The sequence below is a fragment of the Egretta garzetta genome, unplaced genomic scaffold (assembly GCF_000687185.1).
Source record: "Egretta garzetta isolate BGI_Z169 unplaced genomic scaffold, ASM68718v1 scaffold840, whole genome shotgun sequence".
Lineage (NCBI taxonomy): Eukaryota > Metazoa > Chordata > Aves > Pelecaniformes > Ardeidae > Egretta > Egretta garzetta.
The window spans coordinates 355,813-363,869 of record NW_009258262.1 but is presented as its reverse complement, the minus strand read 5'-3'; the positions used below and the strand labels follow the sequence as shown (position 1 = coordinate 363,869).

At 37.1% G+C, this 8,057-nt stretch overlaps 1 protein-coding gene and 1 long non-coding RNA gene across 2 annotated transcripts in view; both read left to right on the top strand.

Moving 5' to 3' along the window:
- Positions 1-8,057, top strand: part of CPT1A (carnitine palmitoyltransferase 1A) — a 78,804-nt gene that overhangs the window by 62,373 nt on the left and 8,374 nt on the right. The gene's annotated exons all lie outside the window — the stretch shown is intronic.
- Positions 3,856-8,051, top strand: LOC118452770. The gene is made up of 3 exons (XR_004842603.1): positions 3,856-3,888; positions 4,941-4,999; positions 7,189-8,051. It is a non-coding gene; the product is annotated as an uncharacterized LOC118452770 (long non-coding RNA).

Below are 8,057 nucleotides of genomic sequence, written 5' to 3'. Positions count from 1 at the left end.
CCGGTCTCCCTGCCCCGCCCCGCGGCTGGTAGTGTTGATGGGTGTGGGTCAGAGACTTGGAACCTTCAGAGGGCTGCCGCATCCCGGTCCGGTCAGGGGAAGATGGGTAGCGTGACGCCCCATAACGCCTTCATCTCAATCCAGACTTAGTCGTGCGGGTGGCTCTTGGCCTATGCCTTTCTAGTGGTGGCCTTGTGGTACTCTGGGTGGGGGTGCTTTGGCTTGCATTGCCTGTAACTGGTGATAGTGACACGGAGAGTACTGGTAAAGGTTGGTCTCAATGTGCTACTTACTGACACAAACTTAATGTCATTATAGCTAAGTGCACTATGTAAAATTTTATTTTTTTTTTACTACTGTTCTGAATAGTGATTTAGGATCCTGCTGACTATGCCAATTTGTCACAAAATTAGTGATTTAGAAAGGAAAGAATCCCATTAGCTGAAGGAACCGCCATCAAAGGTATTAGCAAAAGTGGTTTTAATATAATGTAAAAGTGCAGCTTAACAAAGTTCAGTGGCAAGGTTGGCTCAATTGGAAGAAACATACAAAGGAAAATCGAGTTAACACTCGAGTTAGAATGATTCACAGAGAGACCAGGAATGCAAATGGGTAAGGAGGACTTTCCTGTTGAGTCATGAGGTTTAGAGTAGACCCCCTTGCTTTCTAAACTCCTGATGGAGCTTAGGTGTGGCTACGTCCAATCTTAGTCTCAGACTTGGACAATGGTCTATGTCTATATATGCAGAATTTATCAATTCAGCATGCAATCAAATTACTGAGGCGTTACCATACTACAAGGTTATGTGCAATATTGGTCGCTTACCAAGATCTGCCATCGGTAAAATGTCTCTCTGCTTCAAGGAGAAACCTTGAGAGGTGTCCAGACTCAAAGGGAGATTACTGCCATACAGCCACACTGCCTAGCAGGAAGAGCTCAAAGGCAGCTCGCTTAGGCTGTCATATTTATAGGATAAATATGGTTGGCTTGTAGTCAAATTACATACAATAGGAAAGGTATGCATGAGGCTCCTTGTACCCACAACTTTCTTTGTTCCTTGATAAATGAGTCTTGGAAAAGCCACCCACTATTCATGTGCCAATCTCATGATCGGTGTTCCAAGCTCATGGGCATCAATGCATTCTGTGCCACTCCGCTCCTTTGCGGATTCTCAGAGAACAGGTCAGAACCAGAGGAGTGCTTGGCCTGGCCATGGCTCAGGCTTTTTACCTCCTTTGGAGCCTGTACCAAACTACTGCTAGTTTGGTTAAGAGGTTGAGTGCATCCATTGTAACTACTAAATCCAAGTAGTAAAATTCTGATTTAAGTCTGAATGCTGTTAATATGTTTAAAAGTTACAAACAATGTGTTTTTATGGTTAAAGCAGCTTGTTTGTGTTGGCATGTTGGCCTGTATTTTCTGAAAGCTAGATTAAGAACCCCAACAACCTCTTCCAGCGTCATGTTTTTAAGTTTCACAGTTACATGTTAATTGAGTTAACCTTCAGTGTTATATATACATGATGTTTGGTTAAGACTATTTCATTCACTTCTAGATAGAAAACTATTCAGAAGAATACTGAAATAGAAAATCTAATTATCTTCAAAGAAAAAAATAAATATGAACCTGTGTACAGTCTGTCCATGACTATGAAGAATCAGATATTGCTTGATATAAGATCAGTAATAGACAGTGGACTTGTAACTGAAATATTTAGTCAAAATAGCCCTGTTAGTTCAGAAAACTTCAATCTGGAAACTGCAGTAATTAATAATCCCATTGAAGAAGGATTGCTGTCTGGTCAAGACAATCATTTATGCACTGTAAATGTGGGAGAGACTTTGTTAGATCACTTCAAGTATCCGCTTACCATTGAAAATCAAAATACAATAATTGAAGTACATCCGCATGGAAACAACAGCTGTGATGATGAAGGTCTTGAAAAATACAAGGAATTAAATCTTCCAGAAGAAGCTGAGCATATGCATTCACCTTATCTGCCTTCAAATGGTGTCCACTTCCTTTCTTCTGTAGCAATGCAGCATAAAAATTGCAGTTTTCCAACTTCAAGCATTTTCTCTCCAGAAGGAACAGTCAATCAAAATGTCAGAATACCAGTAAGATTAAGTGAAATAGTAATTTTTATATACTTATGCTTATTTGTGACTTAAATGTGGGGAATTGCCACATTAAAACTTATATGGGATCCACATAATGTTTAAAATTATGACATAAATTTCATACTAGAACAAACTTAGTAGTAAATAGAGAAATAAGTGTTTTATATTACCAGAAATAGCATGCAGTGTGAACATAAGGTTCTGACTGCTGTTCTTTTTTGTCTGTGTTGAGCCATATTTTTAAATGGCTGAATAGTTTTTTTGCTCATAAAAAATCCTTACCATCTCAAAAATATACCCACTTTGGTTTTATATATTACCATCTGCATTAGCAAGTATTAGATAATTGTACAAATAGGATATTAACTTTTGTTCTTTAGTTCCACAGGTGACACACTTGTCATCTTAAAATTTATAGTCTGAATGAGTTAAAACCTAACTTATGTGCAGCAGTAAACCGTAGCTGTATTGTTAAATCTCCATGGAGAAAGAAGTTTTGTAAGAGATAAGGGTTTCCCGTTGTTTTGCAGTTTTTCTGTATAGCTTGAAGTTGCATTTTCTGTGTTGGATCACTTACTATCTAGAAAGGTACACAGCATAGAATTTTCCGGGATGCCCACAGGACCGAATCCATCTGCTTAATGCAGGCTCATGTAGAATACTTATGGATCCTTATACATGTTTGTTTATGGCTGTAGGATATCTGAAGAAGTCTCCAAATTTTAAGTTTGCACTGTGGCTGCTTGTAGAGGGACATGGAGGTTTCCTCTGGGAAGCTATCTTGAAATAGGAAACCTCCTACCACAGAAGCCATTGCTGACACTACCCAGCCCAGCGTGTTTCCCAGTGGCATTTCATCCTGACATGCTTGGGGTCTGCCATGCCAGTCACCTCACATGTTTTGGTTTTCGAAAGTATCTCTGGCTTGGAAGGTTGTTTACGTACGTGCTCAATATTATCTGTAGTTCTTTAATAATTGACACCTTCAATCTTTTGAACTGTTAATAAGATTCAAAAGACTGGTGGAAGCCTCTAGAAAATAAAGATGTGATTAAGGCATAACAGTTGTTTTCTTGAAAATCAAGTTGAAAATAATGAAAATTTGTTAGTCTCTGTACAAGGAGCTAAAAATGAGATCTTTCTGACCAGCTTACTTCCTAGTATCCTTACAGTTTATCACATTAAATCTGCATGTTTCCTTAATCTGCCCTGTTTCTTGAAGGTATTAGAACAAAATTCTAACCAGGTTATAAATCATTTTATTGAAATAAAGCAAGCTGATTTGTTGCTTCTACGCTGCTTGCTTATCCTCCTAAACTGCTGTCTATATTAAGAGGAAGCACATCATACAAGAGAGCAAATTGTCTGGTTTGAACAATCTCAATTCTAATTTGAAACTAGAAAGTGGTTGGTTTCTGTCTTTGTTGCATTTTCTGTTCATTTGGTTTGTTTTTGGAAATACAAATGTAGGTATTAAGTATGATGCTCTTTAGTTCTAAATGCATTAGGTCTGAACTGTAACTATATGTTGACCAGAAAAAGAAATAATATTCAAAGTTTATAACAGTATCTGGTAATGCTGAGTAGGCTGCCGCATTTATATGCTTAATTATGTCATGAAAATGTAGATAACTTCCAGTTGTCAAGGTCAATTTAAGTCAGTTTGTTTATTCATTTGGCTTTTAAAAATGAATCATTTAATGCATAAAATAGAAATAAAGCATTCTTTTCTTCAGGTGTTCAGATCATTCATACCTCCAGTTTCAGGTAAGAATAAATGTATTTTTTATGATCAATTTAAAGGACGCCAGAACAGTACTATGCAGTTATAAAACTTGACCAATTGCTTAAATGGTAAGTGCCCCGAGTGATTGAGAGGGATTTTAATTTTTTTTTTTATCTTATAAGCTTAGGGAAGTATTTAAATAGCTAAATAAATAAATTTCTGGATTTGGCAAATTGCAGTATGAGCCTTTTCTGGTAATGTTAATATGACTAAGAATGTTTGAAAAGAGAACGGACCCCCATTCATGTATGTTCATGTTGCTTCAACCACATAGTTCAGTCTTATTTCTGATTTTCCCTTCCTCTCATAACACCTCCCCATTCCTTCAGGGGACTGTGATGAAGATATTCCTTCTTGCAGCACTTTTTTTTTACTTTTTTTTTTTTATTGAGTTGAAAAATGTTTTTATTTCACTTTGAAGTTTGACCACTTGTTATGAAAGTTAGGTGGTTTGCACTGATGCTACTGCTGACAGTAAGCTCGTGAGCAGTTGTTTGATGTGTTCTGCCCATAACCTCTTCACAATCCGGCTCAGGGTTAAACTGACTGCTAGATTTGATCTTACCAGGTAGTTTATCCCAAAGCTAAATGAATTTTACCAAATGGGCACAATGAACATTTTGAAGACATCAGAAAGACTCAAACTGAAGTTTGTTTTTTCCAGCAAGTCTGTTACAAAAGAATATTAAATCATAGAATCATAGAATGTTTTGGGTTGGAAGGGACCCCTAGAGGTCACCCAGCCCAACCCCCCTGCAGGAGCAGGGACACCGCTAACCAGATCAGGTTGCTCACAGCCCCGTCCAACCTGGCCTGGAATGTTCCCAGGGATGGGGCCTCCACCACCTCTCTGGGCAACCCCTGCCAGGGTTTCACCACCCTCATTGGAAAGAATTTCTTCCTTATCTATTTCTTTCACAAGAATGTAATGCTGTAGTGACATCAAAATCTCTTTTATTGATGCTGTAAAGGAGTTCTTGGTATAAAACACTGATCTTTTTGCACACAAAACATGCTTTATTTTATGTACTAGAATCTTCCAGTGATATCTGTGGCTTACCTCAGACTAGTGCTTCTGTCTATGATGAAATAGTAAGTATGCATGCAAGATTTTATTATTATTGGAAGAATCTGTCTGAGTGTTGAATGTCTAAAATGGGATTTATTCTAAGTGCCAGAGGGTAAAAGGTTCTTTCAAACACTGCCCTATCTATCTGCTCACAAAATAGAGGGAAAGGAAAATGTTGCTCTGTAGGTATCCTACACTGCTACGTTGTGGAGGAAGGAAGAACAGCATCTGGATTTTTCAGCGGTTTCTGTTCCTATTGGCTCAAGTCTAGTTGGCTCCTGTCTGCCACTTGCACATTCTGGTTCCAGTTCAGGCCAGTTAGGGAGGGGGCTTCTCCTAAGACCACCTGAACACAAACTGCCCAGTGGGACTCTGCCAAATACCTTTGGGCAGCTGTTTAGCATTTGAGCCTTTATCACATGTGTGGTGTATATAAAGGAACAGAGCTGAGGATGAAAAATCTGGCTTTAACATTAGCATTCCCTGCCTATGGAGAGATGTTAATTATTCTTTGAATATGATTGAATTTTTCAAACATAGTTTCCTAGATATGTGCAAGACAAACTATAGAAATTCAGGTATTTCATGAAAAGGAGATGGCTGAAATTAGTGGAATTTTGTAGCCAGGTTTTTCAAGGTTGTCCATTCAGTGCTTTAAAGTGTGTACTGAGAGGGGCAAGGCTTCATCTGCAAGTGTGACTTTTGTGAAGATGACACTGTAATCATAGAATCATAGAATCACTTTGGTTGGAAAAGACCTTTAAGATCGAGTCCAACCTTTAACCTAACCCTGCCATCCCACCACTAAACCATGTCACCATGTAATAAGTTAATGGATCAGCAAGATAGGTGATAAATTGGTTTTCCACAAATGCAAGTAGCACCACATCTATGATGGAACGCCATGACATGCAGTAGCTGATCACCATAACAAAAGTTAATTTTGCAACAATCTGATTTATAGGTATAACTCAATTTGCAGTCCAGTCTCAGATGGCTACTTCTTACCTAGACTAAATCCCAGTGATCCCCCGTCAAGTTACATAATTCAAGATTAATTCTTGTTTTGCATAATTTGCTGTGACTATCACCTAACTTCTCCAAGGTGGAAGAAATCGATGCTTTATGATTTTGGAGACACTGAACGCTGTTGTTACGGTGAAGTATGCTACTGTTCGTTGTTATTCTTCAGGAATATTTTTGCTTCAAATATAAGCAAAAATAATTCTGCCATTGACAAGTAAATTATCTATTTTCACTATTATATTGCCGTGCTTTAAAATATATGATCTATGCAGATAATTTTTTTAATTTATTGTATTTGCTTGGAATTTAAAGGAGATTTTAAAGCATGCCTGTTAAGATTTAAAACTTTCTATTTCAGGCTGAGGTAAGAGAGGCAGTTAGTAATGTTACCGAGAATCACCAAGACAGAGCAATTTTTCAGAGTTCAAATGTTGACGAGTCTGGCTGCAAGTTATTAGCATTGCACAGTGTAGCGGAGGATTCCAAATGTTCATGCAGAAATGATTCCAACCCTGTGGTAATTATAATCTGTAACTGTTAGCAAAATTATATGCTAGAGAAAATGAACTTATTTGTACCATGCTAGCATCAAGAAGTCCCCTTAGTAAGTGCTGTATCAAGAATAATAAAGCAATCCTTTCCTCGGACTCACAGTCTAAATTTTATCTAGTTATAGTACTACTTTTTATATATATATACATACATATATATAAAACCATTATTTTCTGCTTAACAGCTGGAAACAACAACAACAAAAAAAGTTTGAAGATTACTTCATCTGAAGGAAAAGTCTTGATTTAAAATCACAGCTAAATAAATGAAATGAAACATGAACAATTACAATGGCATGTTCTGGTTAGGGAACTGAATCTGAAGCCAGCACGCTAGTAAATAGCTAGAATACGCTCTACAAAACCCCATGGAGCAATTTAGAGAGACCAGGAATCCATATCACCTAGGCTGAGGAGCTACAGTGTTAGATCTCAATAGCTGCTTCCAAGAATAAATTAAAATTAAGGGTCAAAAAGCAAACAATGCATAATGATCCATTTGTTTGAGAGATTCCAGTCTGTGATTATCAAGCTTTATAAGACAGGTGGTACTCTTATGAAAACCTTTATATTTATATGCTTAGAATTATGGTTTCTTAGATGAAAGCTAATCATTAGTTTTTCATTCCTTTCAGGTTATCTGCCAGTTGGAAGGAGGTACTCAAATACTCTGTATAAACAGTTGTGACACACAAGAACTAAAACCAGTTCATCTAATTCCCGAGTATCATGACCAACATAATTATCTTCAATCGGGTACAAAAAAAATGAATATTATCTCTGTCAAATAGTATGTCATAGATTATTAATGTGCGACTGCATGTGTTTATGTTCTTAAGCAGCAACAGTGGGAGATAAGACAAAGCTAATGTAGCTATCACCAGTTATTATTTTACTTTATTTTATAACTGAAACATTTCTAGGCGCTTCAGTGTAATAGGAATGATGTACTGGATATGTTGAATTCATTGAAAGTTTTTAATCTAGATTATTTTCCATATAAAGCACATATAGCATGAGCACCTGCATACCTTTGCATTTACCCTAGCTTGCCACTGAGCGTCACTGTTTCTCAATAAATGAAGAGCACCGTTGAGCGCTATGGGTGTACTTTGGTCTTGGGATTCAGAATGTCTCATTTACATAATTATGTGAACTTGAAGTGCCATCAGTTTCTAAAGATTTCTGAGGTCCTAAAGTTAATGCTGTTTAGATGGAGTAACACATTTTCATCAGAGCAGCAATCATGTATTTGAGCGTAGTTTAGTTTTAATTTAAATAAATATTTCTTTACCTAAATATAGCTTCCTCAAAAACATTATTAACAAGGTTTATTTCTTTCTTTATTATTATTATTTTATTACAGTGGTGCATTTTGATGGCAATACGAAAACAAAGCCTTTCAATATTAGGCACTATACAAGCGCAGATTTTGCTCTCAGTATTAATAGGTGCTGAGTGTGAACATCTCTCAGTAAATGCTCCAGGTATGGAGCCTGTTTAC